General features: G+C 49.7%; 1 non-coding gene across 1 annotated transcript; it reads left to right on the top strand.

Moving 5' to 3' along the window:
- Positions 1 to 17389: 17389 nt before the first annotated feature.
- Trnaa-ggc (transfer RNA alanine (anticodon GGC)) lies at positions 17390 to 17462 on the top strand. Its single transcript has one exon. It is a non-coding gene; the product is annotated as a tRNA-Ala (tRNA).
- The last annotated feature ends 328 nt before the right edge of the window (positions 17463 to 17790 follow it).

Here is a 17790-nt window from a genome sequence, read left to right as displayed (position 1 = left end):
TTTGGATTTTTCATATATATGAATACAGCACATTGCCAAGGTAGTTTAAGCAGTCACTCGGCAATCGGGTATCACGCACCAGCACAATTGTTCTACTCTCCGGCAGAGTCCTGGACTAGTCCCACTATAGTATCCTGCAATATAGTACATTTATAATTTGTTTTGCCTGACACGAGAAGGATCTGTTGTAGCGGAAATGTTTCAGCGGAGAACCAGGAGAGTCATTGACCAATTTTAATGCGTTTTAGCACTGTTATTAATACATCTTCGTTCACCCTGCTTAACAATGCAAGCAATGCCTTACACATAAACAAACACTTGCATTTTGCACTGAACAGATTCTGATATTTTTTCATGTTTACTACAATCCTTGTCGATTTTCATAAGTTCGTTGTTTCCATTCCAAGTCGCACCCAGTATCCGCGATCGACATCGAGCTAGACTGAGCATGTGAACGGTGTGATTAAAAAATAGGCTACAATCAGCGCTGTGAAGTTGATTAGAAAGCAAAGCTTTCAACGACACCGACAACTTCCCATGCGACGTCTCTTGAATTCCAACACGTGGCTCAACAAAGATTGAAAGCAGATATTCTGCCAGCGTTTACCTAGAATTCGTGGGGGCAGCGTCCGGAATGCATCAGCTTCGGCCACGGCTGGGCTTCAGCGGCGGACTCCGCCGCTGTAGCGCGGCCGTGCGTTGGCAGAAAGAAAACGGAGAGGAGCGCCTTTCGAAGGGTGAGACATCGGAACCAAGCCATCCTGAGGTGCTAGCTCCGGGCTACGTCACCGCGCGACACAAGCGCAGACACCGAAACAATTTGACATGCGAGCTTCGTGATTTCCATTTATGCCGAATAAAACTAGTCAGTTTAAAAATTTTGAGATGTGCGACGAAGATGAGGGAAGTTTTAAAATTGCTATTTAACCGAACCAGTTGCTCCTTTCTGCTTTTGTAATGCCTCTTAAAACACAACCGAGTTGGTATTCATCAACTTAGAAAATGGAGTCCCATTCGTGGCAAGCAGTGCGCCTAGGATAGCGTTTATCTAGAGGCCAGATGTCTGTACGCGGTCTCTACATTTTCTTTTGCCGCCCTGCAAAGCAATCCTTAATGTATCTTTGCCTTACGACCACTTAATTCCGTCGGGTCCGGGTTACCCAGGAGGTACTGTTGAACAAGTTGATCAAGACGTGCGAAGGCAGCGCGCAATGGACGCGAAGCTGCGCCAAAGCAGGCGCAAAACAACCGTCGCGAAAGCAAACGGCAGAGCTGTACGACCGATGCGCCCGCCGGCGAGCAGGTACATCCGCGCGGGGAATGCCGGGTAAATTCGCCTTCCCATCTACCGTGTACGCTCGCCCCCTCCCTGCCCCCCCCCCCCCCCCCCCCCCCCCACCGGCGCCCCCACAGGGTTGAAAGATTATTTTCCAAAACGCCGCGAAAGAACCGTTGGCTGGTACAGGTAGAAAGCTTAGCTTCAAAAATCGAGCCAGACGCCGAATTCCGCTATAGGGCTATCTGCTTTATAAAGCACACACACAAAATGAAGCTTTGCTCTGTGACCCGCAAAATCCCGAGAATGCTCCCCCGAGCTGGCTCAGGGGTTAGAGTGCTTGGTTAGACTCAGCCGGTAGACATATGTCCACTCGCTGTAGCAGGTGCCACGTTTCAATAGAAGCGAAATTGCAAGAACACGCGTTAGCTGCACGGTGTCAGTGCCCGTTAAAGAGCTTTGGGGTTGTATCCACATCCCTCCTCTGCAGAGTCTTTATAGCGACAGTCGTTAAGCGGCCTTAAACCCAATAACCCGGGCCAAACCAGTCCTGAAATGTTTGCAACGATACTTGTATTTAAGTACGATCGTGCCACTGAGTTGCGGAAGCGTACAGCTGTCGTTCGCAGAAACAACACAAGGCGCCGCAATGAGTGAAGTGCGCTTTCCCGGAACGCGGTCGCGGCGCGTTGAGACGCTACAAGGATGACGAGATTTAGGCCGGCTCCCCAGCAAAGCAAGCACGGCGCGGTCCCGTGCTTCAGCAGACGACAAGACGCCCCGCCTCCAAGACACTGTGCGTCTGCGCCGTTTAGCTTCGATGCGAGGCCGCCGGTTGTGCGCTGGTGCTGCGCGGAGCACGGCCACGCGGCGCCGTGTTCGCACCCAGAGTGAACGACCCTGTACACCACACGTTTGCGTGTCCGAGTGAATTTCAACGAAATGAAGGGGTTTCGTTAAGGTCGATCGATTGTTTTGCGCTTTCAATTCAAAGGTAGCGTTTTATTTTTTATTTTTTGCAGAAATGTTTTTGCTTTCGTTTTGTGTGTTGCTAAAATTCAATTTTGGTCGTTTTCATTTTTACTGAGATAAAGCATCGCGTTTTTTTCAATTTCCAGAGGGAAGGGGGCGTTAATTTCTGTGTGACGCTATTTAATTTGTTATTCACAAACTTATTTTAAGGTGGGTCCACGCAGAGCTTGGAGGAAATGAAACACACTGAGGAGAGCGAAAAACATTAACAATTAGTTTAATGGGGTGCCTCAATGGTGCCGACTTCCTCACCAGGTTGGGCGGAATCGTTCGGGTTGCAGGGGTGGTCAAACGTGGACGGGACGCCGACGGGCCAAGCGGGTCTCGGGGCCACTCCGGGGCCGGTGGCGCGAAAAGTCTGCGCGGTGAATCCCAGGGTAGAAACGGGAGGCAGCGCCGTGCCGGTAGTTCGGTGAGCTCGAGCTGTAGGCGGTAGTCAGGAAGTAGATGGCGGGCAGGATCGGTAGCTCGACGGGCTCGAGGTGTAGACCAGGAAACGCTGGCAGCGTGCGGGCTCCTGGGAGGGACCCGCTTGCGGATTGCTCCTACAATTGCGTTCGAATAGAAAGAAGGTACCCCCAAGCCCACACACGATCCTCTCCGTTCGCTCCTCTTTATCTCCTCCTCCTACGTCCGAGCAGCGGCTGGGAGAAGGGAGGAAGGGTCGGCTACAAGTGCAGTAGACGACGCGGCTGTCCGCGCACCCGCCACGGAGGCGTCAAGAGAAGGGAAGCCTGGTTCACCCCGAGTCAAAAAGGAAACGTGTCTTTTGCGATGCTGCCGCGCGTTCCCACGGGAAAACTTTCTGCAGCCAAAGTTTTTCCATCTGGCTCGTAGAAGTCTGGACACACGCACGGGCACCACATCCGCCCAATCTAGGAGAAGGGTTTTGTTAGTGCAAAAGTGTTCAATTGTACCCGTGTAGGCATACACACTATGCGAACCGCAAAGTCCATTCGTGGAGCATGGCACAGTTTGCTGTGGGCAACAAGGACACAGGGGAAGAGGCACCACTAAAGCAAATAACAAGGCGGATTGACGCCTCTATAAATTGACCGTAGCGATCGTCGCGAAAACTTGAACTGCCCAAGCACAAAAAATACGGGTTCCCGAAGCTCGGAATTTTGCCCCAGAAGCATTACCCACCATCTCGTGTTAGAGAGGGTACGGTGCAGACCCCCGGCTTCGCAAGGCATAATCGTGCAATGGCTGAGGACGGCCGCCTTCCGCGGCTGGAAGGAACGATTGGAAAGACTTCTGAATAATTTTATCGATTACAGCTTCAGGCGGCATGTCTCCGAACAGGCTCGCCGTTGGGCTACTGCATTCAGGAGCCAGCGTTACCAGCTGTTGCTAATTTCCGGTTTCACACAAAGCAATTTCGAGTTTGTTTACATTCACAATTGTCTCCTCTTTTGTTTGGATACCACGGATTCTGCACGTGACGTCAGAGAACTTCTCAAACACGCGGAACGGACCCTTCCATTTCGGCGACAGTTTTTTGGTCAGTCCGGGTGTCCGGAATTCTACTTTCACGAAAACTTTGTCGCCTACCTTGAAACAGCTGGGTCGGCCTTTTAGATCAGCGCTCGTCTTTGTGTATTCTTTTTGTCCCGCGTGTTTCTGCTGCGCTACATTTGATCACTATCATTTAGATCAGAGCGCGCCTTTCAATTTTTCTGCTGTTTTGATGAGCGCCTTGGCCGCCAGCGGGTGTAATATGAGGAGGCGTAAAAGCCAGTTCTGCGAGGTAGTCCTCTATGCAGCTGTAATGGATCTTAGCCGCCTCATCATCGACACTCGGCGTCGTTGCATCGCGCCCGTGGAGGAGGAAAAAGGAGCTTTCGTTGGTGCCCTCATCAACCGCGCAGTTGTAAGAAAACATCGCGAAAGGAAGCCACTGATCCCAATATCGTTGGTCATCAGCGACAAAATGAGACAACATGCCCACCAACGTTTGGTTCAGCCTTTCTACGGCGCCGTTATATCAAAGATGATACGCGGTCGTTTGTAGCATCTTTATACCTAAGAGATCGTAGACCTCTTTCATGACCCGCGAGACAAAGTCTGTACCCTGATTGGTCAGCAGCTGTTCAGGCACACCGTGCCGCAGTACTACCTTTTCTGCAAATACTCACGCAACCGTTTCTGCTTTCTGGTCAACTAAAGGAACAGCTTCCGCGTAGCGGCTCAAATGGTTCACGAAGGCCAATATGTACCAGCTCTCCGCTCAGGCAGTTGGCAGAGGACCCCCTATGTCCATCACAATGCGCTGAAATATGGTGCTAAGCCTCTAAAACACATGTAAAAGAGTACGTTTCTGTTTCTTGGGGGTTTTGTGAACGGCGCAGTAGAGGCATTTGCGACAGTACTCCACGTCTCGTCGCATTCCTGGCCAAAAATACGCCCTGCTAATCCTTTGACGCGGGCCCCTTGGAGACCCGCTTTCGGAGCATCGTGGTGAAGTCGTAACAGGTCGCCTCTCATGGAGGCCGGTACCACTAGACGCCCTGTAGCAACGTCTGGTTTGTCTCTGAAATGGAGTAGTACTCTGTAATCCACTTAGTACGGCGTATCACGACCGCCGGCCTGAAGTGACTTTAGTATGGGCTGTAGCTGCGGGTCGTCGTCCTGACCCGCCGCGGTGGCTCAGTGGCTAAGGCGTTGCGCTGCTGAACACGAGGTTGCGGGTTCGATTCCCGGCCGCGGCGGCCACTTTTCTGATGGAGGCGAAAAGCAAAAACGCCCGTGTGTACGAGATTTAGGCGCACGATAAAGATCCCCAGGTGGTCAAAATTAATCCGGAGCACTCCACTACGGCGCGCCTCATCGCCTGCGTTGCGTCGGCGCGTTAAACCCCACAATCAATCAAATCAAATGGTCGTCCTGTTCCCGCTTTATAGGGCCTCTTCAACTACAGGCGCGAAACCCTCGACTAGCAGGATTGCTGCCCTACTCTATGTATCAGCGTTCCGATTCGCTGTCCCTGCCCTGTGAATGACTTCGAAGTCGTACTCCTGCAAGAGTGGGTTCCATCTCGCTAGTCTCGAGTTCGGGTCACGTGCGCTCATCAGCCGTTTTAAGGGCTGGCAGTCATTGACAACGCGGAAGTTCCGCCCGTATAGAAAACACCGGAAATGACGGACGGCCCATACCACGGCGAGGTATTCCAGTTCCATGGCTCCATACTTCTGCTCCGCTGAGTTTAACTGGCGACGCGCGTAAGCTCTCGGATGTTCCTTCCCCTCAAACTCCCTTGACAGCACCGCTCCAACAGCCACCTTAGACGTGTCTGTCACGAGTGTGAATGGTCTACTGAAATTGGGGAACACTGGAGCCTCCGTCAACTTCATTTTCATAGAAGAGAAGGCCGTCTGCTCTACTTCGCCCCAGTGGAACGGTTTCTTGGTGGTAAGCTGTGTCAACGGACGAGCCTGCGCTGCGAAGTTGGGAATGTGTCGCTGATAGTAGCACAAAAGTCTCGGGAATTGCCGCACCTCGCTCTTTGTCTTGTGCTCGGAGAAGTAACGCACGCACTGTAGTTTACCCTGGTCGGGACGCACTCCTTCTGCCGATACAATATGTCTGAGTTATTTGACTTCGTGTCTAAAGAACTGGTATTTGGAAGGTTTTAGTTTAGGGCACGCCGCCTCTATTCTCCGGTATACGTTCCGCAGGTCCGTCAGGTGGTCCTCAAATGAGCTGCTGTACGCAATAATATCATCGAGATACACATGACACCTTCCTCAACAGTCCTGCCAAGATGACGTCGGCCGTGCGTTGCCATACGACGGCGCTGTTAACTAACCCCATTGGCATACGTCGCCACTGGTAATGTCCCGACGGCGTGTTGAAAGCGGTCTTTTCCCTATCATTCTCGTGGATTTATATCTGCCAATAGCTGGAAGCCATATCCACGACTGTAAAAAAGTTGGCAGAGCCTAGCTCTGACAGCGTCTCAGAAATGTTCGGTAGCGGGTACGGGTCGACGCGAGTAACACGGTTTAAATTACGGCAGTCGACGACAAAACGATATGGCCCATCCGGTTTCTCGACCAGCAGCGCCGGCGCCCCCCACGGAGACGTAGAGTGCTCAATGATCCCCTGGTCCAGCAAATCGTTAACCTGCTTGTCTATATCGCCTCTCTTGGCATAAGGAATTCGGTATGCCCTACGATAGACAGGCGCTGCGTCATTAGTAGGAATCCGGTGCTTTATCACCTCGCAGTGGCCGATGTCTGTGTTTCCCGCTTAAAAGGCAGAGCTAAACTTAGAGGTCCGATCCTGAATGCAGGATATCTCGGGTTGGCTGAAGTGGGAAAGGTAAAACTTATTGCAAAGGTCGGCCGTGCTGAGAAGCCTGCAAACTGCCTCCTCCACCGGCTGCTCGGTCACGACGGCGGGAACGAGGAACCCGACCGCTTTGTTGCGAGGTTTTTTACTTCCCTCAGCGTAGTGTTTACAATGCGCACCGGCAGCCTGCCGTCTTCGAAATATCTAACTAAGGAGTAGGCTCCGGCAAGACCAGATACATCTACTAGGTCAGTTTCTGCGATGCCCAAGGTTCAGGAGCGACCTGACCTGCCAGCCCGCACTCGCTTAACGGCGGTCGTTTGCCTTTCTCTGCTGGGCGGATTACGGTTCTCTCCTCGTGAGCCAATCTCCCGGATTTTTGGTCCTGTCAACCTTACCAGCCGAATTTACAAGGGGTATTTCGACACCGTCTAAGCTTAGTGTCCCCTTGCTCTGCAACAGGACTATTCCCTGCTCTGAAAGAATGTTTTGGCCGATAAGGCCGGCTACCGGTCACATGGCTTTTTCCGTGCAAATGAAAAACCTTGCCGTCCAATAGCGGTCTCCCAACGACACAAGCACTTCACAACACGCGAACGTTTTTAAGCTATCGCCCGTGATGCGACTAGGTTAGCTTTCTGTTCTGCCCGCCTAAGATTCCGCTTCCAGTCCGGCATAGTTTCATCGAGAGCACTATGCCTTAAAAGGCTGACCTTGGAACCAGTGTCTAATAGGCATTTCAACAGAGCTCCATTCAAGCCGCACTATACAATCGGGCTTGCCTCCCCACAAATGGTTATAACAGCAGTCTGAGCGTCTGAGCGCCTGAGGAGGCCCTAATAGTTTCCCTGTTTCGTCTCCGAGGTGCATTTGTTTGGGTTCCCCCTGCTCGGGTGCGGCCCTCAGCGCGCCCGCTCTCTTTCCAGTTCCTCGAAAAGTGCCCGTACTTCCCCCACTTTTAACAGGCCCCCCGTCGCGGCGCACTCCCTCTGCAGCTGTCGCAGTCGCGCATTTGTTTCCTTTGAAGTTCAATGCTAGCCTCCAAAAGCTGCTCAACCCTTTCAAGGCGCGCACGCAGCTCGTCGATCTCCCTGTCGCCTTCCCGCACGCTGCGTACGGGTGCATGACCGCTATTCACCGCTCGCTCGTTCCTCTCCTCTCGTACGGCTGCGTCGACCGCCTCATCCACGGTCGTGGGGTCTCGGGAGAGCGTGAACCTTTTAATCGGATCCCTTAGCCCGTTCAGGAATTGGGTTCTCAGTTGCTCGTTCTGAGTTGCTCGTGGAGGAGCTGTCTGCGGATTTCGCGCTTTAATTCGGGCTCCACGTCACCACGTCCGCCCATAGCCGCGTTGCCCAGCGTGCGGAGCCTCGGCGCGAACGACTGCACGTCGTCAGTGTCTTTTTGACTGGCGCACATAAATTTGCGAATTTTTCGCACTCGGGCTCAGTGTCGAACCGCTTTTGGGCCTGTTCCCTGAACTAAGCGTAGGTTTTAGCCGCGGCCGCGGCCTCATCATGCCATGCCATATCATATGCTGCACCGACCATTTTACAGCGTGCAATGCATACCAACTGCGCGTCAAAGCACCCGCTCAGATGCCCCACTGCGTTAAGGACATGCAAAAAGTCAAGGATGTTGACCAGGTGTCGATCTCCCGTGAAGGACGGAACGATGCCACCCAATGCCATAACACTTGCACCTATCACGTTCGCTTGGGTCATAGTACCCTCTGCCACGGTGTCTCGTTTCCTCCTAGCGTGAGGGTGAAATCTCACGTTTCAGCTCTACGATTTAGCTTACGTGCATCCTATTGCTGACACCATGTGTCACGCTCGGTACTCGGTTAGTCACAAACTTATATGAAGGTTTTTTCCTTAATATAAGCTTTTTCTTAAGTTTTTTTCTTTAAGGTTTTTCCGCGCAGAGTTTGGAGGAAATGAAACACACTGAGGCGGGCGAAAAACATTAACAATTACTTATATGGGGTGCCTCAGTGGTGCCGACTTCCTCACCAGGTTTGGCAGAATTGTTCGGGTTGCAGGGGTGATCAAGTGTCAACGGGACACCCACGGGTCAAGTGAGTCTCGGGGCCAGGAGATGGAAGCAGTGCGGGGCCGGTGGCTCGAAAGGTTTGCGCGGTGAATCCCAGGGCAGAAACGGGAGGCAGTGCCGTACCGGTAGTTCGGCGAGCTCGAGCTGTAGGCCGCGGGCAGGAAGGGGAGGCCGGGCAGGACCGGTAGCTCGGCGGGCTCGAGGTGTACACCAGGTCAGGAAACGCTGGCAGCGTGCGGGCTCTTGGGAGGGACGCGCTTGCGTATTGCTGCTACAGCTGCGTCCGAATAGCAAGACGGTCGCCCCAAGCCCAAACACGATACTCTCCGTTCGCTCCTCTTTATCTCCTTCTCCTACGTCCGAGCAGCGGCTGGGAGAAGGGCGGAAGGGCCGGCTACAAGCGGCGGTGGACGACGCTGCTGTCCGCGCATCCGCCAAGGACGCGTCAACCGAAGGGGAGCCTGGATCACCCCGACGCAAAAAGGAAACTTGTGTCCTTTGGCGATGCTGCCGCACGTCCCCACGGGAAAACTTCCTGCTGCCAATGTTTTTACATCTGGCTCGGAGAAGTCGGGACACACGCACGAGTCACGACCGTCACATCGGTTGTCAAATCGTTTCTTTTGGATGTTTAAGATGCTTATCATGCACATTTTCTCTATAATAAACATTGCCAATTTCACATTTACCAGTTCTTCATGTGTTTACGATATAGTGGACATCAATCTTTTTCGGCGTAATACTTGCCAAAGTAAACTCGGAACTTAAATATGATATTGTATTCCTCCATGCTTTCTGTGATCGCGTCTGAAATGATCGCGTCTGAAATAAATTCTCAGAATTCTGAGCTTTGCTGCTGGCAGCAGCAAGTCTCAAACTTTTAAAATATCTCTGCCCCATATAAAACCGTCCCTTCCTAAAAAATCGGCAACATTCGCAATTGATATAAACATCGGGGCTTGTGGTCCTCACTAGCATAGAATATAATTTTTACGTCTGCCCTTTTCTTCAGGATAAATGGAGTAAAAAGCTAAGCTTTCTTTGGGCAAACTGAAACAAAAGTACACAGTCTACCCTCCAATTTCTAAAATTCAAAATCGCTACGTCCGAGATCAAAGTCAATCTCAGCTCGGCCAAAGCCCAAAGCCACCGCCCGCGCTTAGAATCAAAAGGAAACGCTGCGCACCCGAAATGCAATGTTACGCGAATTGAAGAGAAAAAAGCGGTGATAGTGCATTCGGATAGTACACGCCGGCTTCATTATGGGGGGGCCTAGGTTCGGTGCCGACCACGATAGGCTTTTTTTTCTTGCGGCACGCACTCCCAAAACCAGCTCGTCGGCTCCTCACCCACGAGCAGTGACGGCAACTGCGATAATGGTGATGATGATGCTTGCATGGGCTGACTTGCGCCGTCAGTGGTGGCGTATGAGGAAACGTTCTGCGGAAATGCAAACTTTATTCACTTGCGGTAATGACGATGACTACGATGATGATTAACGCTAGTAGTAGCTGACCTGCGTTGTCGTAGGTGAAGTGCGCCGAAAAGCCTTGGGGACACAGCAAAATTTATTCACGTGCTGTAATGGCGATGACGACGGCGATGATGAAGATGATGATGGCGCCGATGATTATGATGATGATGATGATGGTGCTTGCATGGGCTGACTTGTGCCGTCGGTTGTGGCGTACCACGAGATACCATCAGGCACAACAAACATTATTCACATGCTGTAATATCTGCGGCGACGATGACGATGACTGTGAGGATGATGCTTGTATGTCTGCCGTCGTCGGTGGTGGCGTACGCCGTAATGCTCCGGGGCACAGCAAAACCTCAACCACGTGCTGTAATGACAATGACGCCACCGACGACGACGACATATGCTTGTAATGGCTTACTTGCGCCGTCAGAGGTGGCACGCGAATAGTGTTTGCTGTGCCCGAGACCATAGAGTTCCATACTAATATATCTATAGGGCAATCCGACGCCACTGTCTAGGGGAGTCCCGCTTCGGCGAGTGTTCCGTCATGTACGGGGCAGGTACGTTCCACTTATCCTTGGAATGACTCATGCACCGGCTGAAAAGTTTGCTCTGGCTGCACAAAAGCAGCAATAGTGTTTTCATCAAAGGTAGTTTCATCAACGTTGTTTTAATCATCATCATCAACAGTAATTCACTGGTTTCAACAACAATGAGGTTCATCAAAGTTGTTTTGTTATTATAAAACTTACTCTCGAAAAGGATTAATTTGTCAATAATTATGCAGATAATTCATGCAAGATGAACAAGAAAAAATGTTAACCTTTTTTGTGGATTTTGGTTTCGCGAGAAAGAAGAAGCCATATGGACAGCTAAATCAAGTAGGTAGGAACGTCGCTCGCGGCAATGGCGGCGCCGACGGCGACCCGCGACTGCATCGACAGATTTCTCTCTAGTATATATAAGTATAAAACTATGGCCGAGACGCCCTGAAGCGCATCGAACTTTATTCACGAGTTGTAATAAAAATGATGATTACAGCGACGAGGATGATGGCGAGGCCTTTGAAGTGTGTGGCATGTGCCCATCGGGGGAATGGCCAGGGATAGATTGTTGGCTGTTCCTTCGCTTGAGCTTTTGGATTTACTTCCTTTGTTGGTCCTAAAGATGGTGCGGGAGCGTTTTGCACAATTGTCGCGCTATGTCACGCCACACTGGAGCAAAACAGCTTCGTCACTCGCATCATGCCACATCACGTCGGGCTCGCTCGCTCTCGTCGTGGCTTCCCTTGCTAGGGCGACATAGGCAGGACATGCGTGTTTTGCTCTACCGAAGAGTGAGTACCCATTGAAGGACGTAACAGTTCTGGTTTTTATTTTCACTGAGGTCAGTTTTTGCATTGAAATCTTATTCAGGGCCAAAGTGATTAATATTTTTTCTGCTCTGAAAATTGAGGAAGAAGTTTTTTATCTTTCACCTGCAGTTTTTTTATTTCAATACGTTTTATACTACGTGCACCAAACTTCTTTATTATTATATATTCTAGTGCTGCTTGTTTGCCGGAACTTTCACTACAGCTGCCTTTTGGCGAATTAGAGGGCAGCATTTACACGAGAAATATATTGGTGGCCATTTGCGTCCGGTGTCAGGGCTTAAAGCGCACGAGTGACGGACTAAGTAATAAAAGCTCCCGAAAGCTGTTGTATAATGTTGAGCCCAGTTTTGGCCCTGTCGCTGATAGCCCGTGAGCAGGAAAGAATATTTTTGATCGAATTTCATTCGGGTGGCGGAAGACGCTGTTAGAGCCCAAGGTATCTTGGCCGATGTCTAGGATTAATGGCTGTTATGGAATGAAGTTTTTACTGACTCTAATTACTTTTGGGCTACTTCTGAACATCTTCCGGAAAATTGGTGAATCTCGTTCACTGAAGGCTATTCCCGAAAGCCTCATTTACGATGCCACTTAAAGAAGCCTCTGGTATTTCTCCTTTTTTAAATAGTTTCGATCAAGGTTTTTGTGGATTAGGGAGAGGTGGCGATGCCGCAGACAACGGCATGACGATGAGCGCAAAGGCATGGCTGTAGGTCTGAATTCGAGAACCGGCATTAACTACAAAACTATCTCAATAGACGGTTAGTATGCAAGCTGAAGGAACCCGTTAACGTCGCAAAACATCAAATCAAAACCGTTACCATAATCCTGGACATACCGGACAGTAGCACTATTATTGTGACAAATCATTGTTTGCCTCTCTTGAAATATGTAAATGTTAACGCGGGCTCATTATTCGTTACTGGTACTAATCCTGCAGATAGTCTCTTTTTAAACTTTTACACCATATTGGTGTTCCTCTTGTTATGTAATTTGGTCTCCTAACGTATCGAAATAATGAAGTACCTGTGAAACGGTGCCCACGATGGTGATAGTAATTATAGTTACACAATAAACTTGTCACGTATTTAAAGCAGTATAAGGCGTGAAACCTTACTAAGCCAAACTGTTACCAGGCTCTGTTTAGTGCATCCGGTACGCTTCCCACACGTTCTCACAAACGGGCCTGCGAACCATTGCTTTAACCAACATCATACCAAAGTAAAAACGTCAAGAGCAATGCGAAAAACAGGGACTTCGCTGCTGAAGTCGATGGCAGATACTTCTCTGAAATAAAACAACAAAAATCCATCAACGCGTTTCCAGTTTCCTTTGAGGGGAACCCTCAGTAACTGGTGCTTTATTCGCACACGACATGCGTCCAAAATCAAGTTCTTTCGCGGTTCGTGGCGACAAAATCCACTTTTATTTTGCACGCGTCGAGGGATGGAGGATGGCAAGAAATGGCCGCTAATGTGTTCAAAAGAAGGGCGTATGCTTCAGACGATGATTGGTATCCCTGGCTGCTAGCGTCATCTTCGGCCCTCTGGACGCCCCCTGTGAAGGAAAATTTTTTTATTTTTAGCTGGCCCGCGCAGTGCGCATAATTTTTATTTTTAGTTCGCACGCCCATGTTACAAATAACTTGCCGCTTGCGCCCTTATTTCGCTTTTACACGTTCGTTAGTAGTACATTGGCAAGCAAAGTTATCGCTATGTTTGGCAACGGGAATGATTGCCTACACGATTAAAACTCCACGTTCTGATGGCTCGTAGATCGTCTGACGTGTACATGTGTGTGTGTGTGTGTATGGGCACGCGTGGGTGCTTGCGTGTGCACGTGCAAGGGTACGTGTTTGCCTGTAGTGCGTGTACCTTGCCGTGTGTGTGTGCGTGTTTGTGTGTGTGCGCGCGCGTGTGTGTGTGTGTGCGTGCGTGTGTGTGTGTGCGTGTTTGTGTGTGTGCGTGCGTGCGTGCGCGCGCTTGTGTATGTGTGTGCACGTATGTGTGTGTGCTTTCGTGCATGTGTGTGTCGGTGTGTGTGTGCGTGTGTGTGCTTGTGTACGTGCGTGCATGTGTGTGCGTGCGTTCATGTGTGTGTGTCGGTGTGTCTGTATGTGTGTGTGCGTGTGAGTGTGCGTGCGTGCGTGCGTGTGTGTGCGTGCGCGTGGGTGTATGGGCGTGTGTGGGTGCGTATGTGTGCGTGTGTGTGTGTGCGCGTAGGTGTGTGTGTGCGTATGTGTGTGCGTGTGTGTGTGTATGTGTGCGTGCGTGTGTGTGTGGGTGTGCTTGTGTGTGTGTGCGCGTGTGTGTTCGCGCGTGGGTGTGTGTGTGTGTGTGCGTGTGTGTGGGTGTATTTGTGTGTGTGCGCGCGTGTGTGTGCGCGCGTGGGTGTGTGTTGGCGTGTGTGTGTGTGCGTATGTGTGCGCGTGTGTGTGTGCGCGCGTTTGTGTGTGTGGTTATGTGTGCGTGTGTGTGGGTGTGCTTGTGTGTGTATGCGCGCGCGTGTGTGTGTGCGCGTGGATGTGTATGTGTGCGTGTGTGTGCGTTTTTGTGTGTGCACGTGGGTGTGTGTGGGCGTATGTGCCTATGTGTGCGCGTGTGTTTGTGTGGGTGTGTGTGGGTGTGCTTGTGTGCGCGCGTGTGTGTGTGCGTGTGTGTGCGTGCATGTGTGTGTCGGTGTGTGTCTGCGCGCGTGTATGTACATGCGTGTGTCTGTGCGTGCGTCCATGTGTGTGTGCCGTTGTGTGTGTGCGTGAGTGTGTATGTGTGTTTGTGTGCGTGTGTGTGTGTGTGCGTGCGTGTGTGTGCACGTGTGTGTATGTATGCGTACGTGTGTGTGTGTGTGCGTGTGTGTGTGTGCACGGGTGTGTGTGTGTATGTGTGTGTGTGCGTACCTGTGAGTGCTTGTACCTGTAAGTGTGCGACAGTCATGGACAACGGAAACACGAACACGAAAATGTGATCTAGAACACATAAAATTAAAAAAATACTGCTTTTGAAGGTGAAAAATGGCGCACTATTGGTGCAATTGCAAATACACTTTTCTCCACTTTAGTGTAATTAGGGCACGCGTCAATTTCATTTGCGTGGAAAAAATCGCACTCTTTGTATTTTCTGGTTCATATATTTATAATCACGTTTCATATGTCCTTGACAGTTTGCACGTGCGTGTGCGTGTCTCCATGTGTATGCGCATGCACGTGCGTGAATAGGTGGGGGTGTGTGTGATGACGTTTAATTGTACGTGTCTGTGTACGTGTTGGTGTGCGTGTACGCGGGTGAGCGCGTGAGCATGTGAATGCGTTCCTGTGCGTGCGTGTGTGTACATATGTGTGTACATGCGTGTGGTTGTGTGTACAGGCGCGGCCACCGTTAGACGTTACACTGCCGAGTAGTGCCATGACTAGCGCCTCAATAGTACTGCGGCTTTGCGCTATCATTGCCAGAGTGCCTGTCGCCTGCTATGGTTACACAGTGCTTCGCGCGTCACCAGTGGTGGTGACCTGCAACGCACTCCATGCGCTGTTACTTCTAACAGTGGCCGAGCCTGTACGTGTAAGTGCACATGGGTGTGTGCGTGTCAGTGTGTGTGAACGTTCGTGTATACTGGTGGGTATTTGTGTCTTTACGTGTGTGTGCGTGCGTGCGTGCGTGTACGTGTGTGTCCTATAGTGGCACCGTTAAAACCAGATATAAGTGTATACGGATACGTGCACACGTAGGTACACGTACGTACGTTCACGTCCGTACATGTACACCTACACGTACAGGCACGTACACGTACGTACACGTGTATGTACACGTGTTACGTACACGTACGTGTGTACGTGTATATGTATACGTGTCCACGTCTATACTTCTTCTCGAGGTTATGTTTCTTCTTCGCATTTCCACAAGAAGTGGCATGGACGATGGCGTCCTTTCCCTTCAAGGTGGTGGAAGGCGCGCTGCCAAGCACGCCGTAGTCTACGCCCACAAGACTGCTGATTCTATCTCGTAAAGTCCCGTAAAAACAACAGTAGATGCTTCGTTTTTTTTCTTATGTGGCGAAATAGTCTTGTTAGCGTTTTCAGGAAACATATTCCAAATATGTCATTTTTAAATATGTCTGTTTCTCGAAATACTTCGCTAAATCGGGCATGGCGGTGAATGTATTTCGTTAGTTTGTGTTCACAAAAGCATTTAGCCGTAAAGCCCGCTGCGGGGAAATCTCAATTTGTTCCTTCGATCGGGAAATTCGTAATATCGGGATTCGTTAGATCAGGGTTTGATTACACATTGAAATACGAACAACAGACCGCGTTATTTTGAGTACAAGGTGCGCAGTACGCGGTACCGTGTTTCCACAAAACATAACAGTGCGCTGTGCGCAGTTCCACAAAAATACAAGAAATGCTATAAGTGCGGACAACCGGCCATCTGGTTCCAAGCAACTGGTGGCAACCTCGTCATTAGGCCCTGAGCACCCAACAAACACCGCAAACACTCTCGACCTATGGAAGGCAGCTGTGACCAGCTCCGACCATGGCGTTCAGGGGGTGTGGGTTCTCCGAGCCTGCACAGGAGCAGAACAGACCGTAGCCCTGGACTGAGGGACTTGAAATTTGAATCACTCTCGCCCTAACAAATGTTGCTCTCTCCCCCTCTCTCTCTCTCTCTCTTTCTCTCTCTGTTTATCTATCTATCTATCTATCTATCTATCTATCTATCTATCTATCTATCTTTCTATCTAGCTATATATATATATATATATATATATATATATATATATATATATCCAGGGAGTAGTAGAACTTTGAAGATGGTAGAGAACACAAGAGAAGAAAAACTTCGAACAAGGTAAAAGCACGATTGTGGCCTACGTTTCAGCAAAGAGAACTTGCTTTCCTCAGGGCCCTGAGGAAAGCAAGTTCTCTTTGCTGAAACGTAGGCCACAATCGTGCTTTTACCTTGTTCGAAGTTTTTCTTCTCTTATATATATATATATATATATATATATATATATATATATATATATATATATATAGAAAGTAAGAAAGAAAACCGAGAAAAAAAGCCCGCCAGGTGGGATCCGAGCCCACGACCTCCAGAATATCCGGTCTGGTGCGATAACCACTACGCTACCGGCGGGGCGATCCCCCCACCTGCCGCTCTTTTGGGTATTTATGTCAATGTAATTTTTTTCTGTGCTTGGGGGTGGTAGCCAGCGCCACTCTGACTTCTCGGGGTGAAGGGGACCTCACTCTTTAATCCCTGCGCCGTGACTCGAGTGTCTATGACATGTCGACAGTGGTCAACCAGCGTTGAACCCTCTTAAGCTTCCTATGGCATCAAGACTGCCAAAACAGAGGCGCTCGCTATGCAAGTAGCGCATCAGAATAGGAAATGAGGGGCTCGTAGAAATAACACAGAAATAAGGTTTGGCAGCCAAGAAAACCTCGCAAAGCAAAGGGGAGTTTGTGGTAGGTCATTGAAACACATAAAGAATTTGGAATAAGAATTTCTTTCTTTCTTTCCCAATTCTTTATCTGTTTTAATGACCTACCACAACCTCCCCTTGGCTTCCCGAGGTCGTCTTGACTGCCAACTGTTATTTCGGTCTTATTTTCAACGAGCCCCTCATTTCCTATTCTGATTCGCTACATGCATAGCGAGGGCCTCTGTTTTGGCAGTCTTGGTGCCATAGGAATCTTAAGAGGGTTCAACGCTCGTCGACCACTCTCGACATGTCGTAGACACTCGAGTCACGGCCCGGGGGTTAAAAAGTAGGTCCCCTTCACCCCGAGTAGTCCGAGTGGCGCTGGCTACCACCCCCAAGCGCTGGAAACAAAAACCGCTGAACATAAATACCCCAGAAAGTGGAGGCTAAAGTAGCCCCGCCGGTAGCGTAGTGGTTATCGCACCAGACCGGCATTCTGGAGGTCGTGGATTCGGATCCCACCTGGTGGGCATTTCTTCTCCAGTTTCTTATTTTCCAAATTCTTTATCTTGAGCTACTACATCACCCCCCTCATTTCCCATTCTGATTCGATATATATATATATATATATATATATATATATATATATATATATATATATATATATATATATATATATATATATATATATATATATATATATATATATATATATATATATATATATATATATATATGTGTGTGTTTGTGTGTGTGTGTGTGTGTGTGTGTGTGTGTGTGTACGATATAGCGCTCAAACTGAAAAAAACATAACAACAGTTATTCTAACGTTTCGACCGGTCTTTTCAAAGATACAAA

The sequence above is a fragment of the Haemaphysalis longicornis genome, unplaced genomic scaffold, assembly GCF_048455015.1.
Source record: "Haemaphysalis longicornis isolate Haplotype H1 unplaced genomic scaffold, Haemaphysalis longicornis Haplotype H1 scaffold_5, whole genome shotgun sequence".
Lineage (NCBI taxonomy): Eukaryota > Metazoa > Arthropoda > Arachnida > Ixodida > Ixodidae > Haemaphysalis > Haemaphysalis longicornis.
Note: the sequence above shows the minus strand (reverse complement) of the source record. Positions and strands in the feature narration are given on the sequence as shown.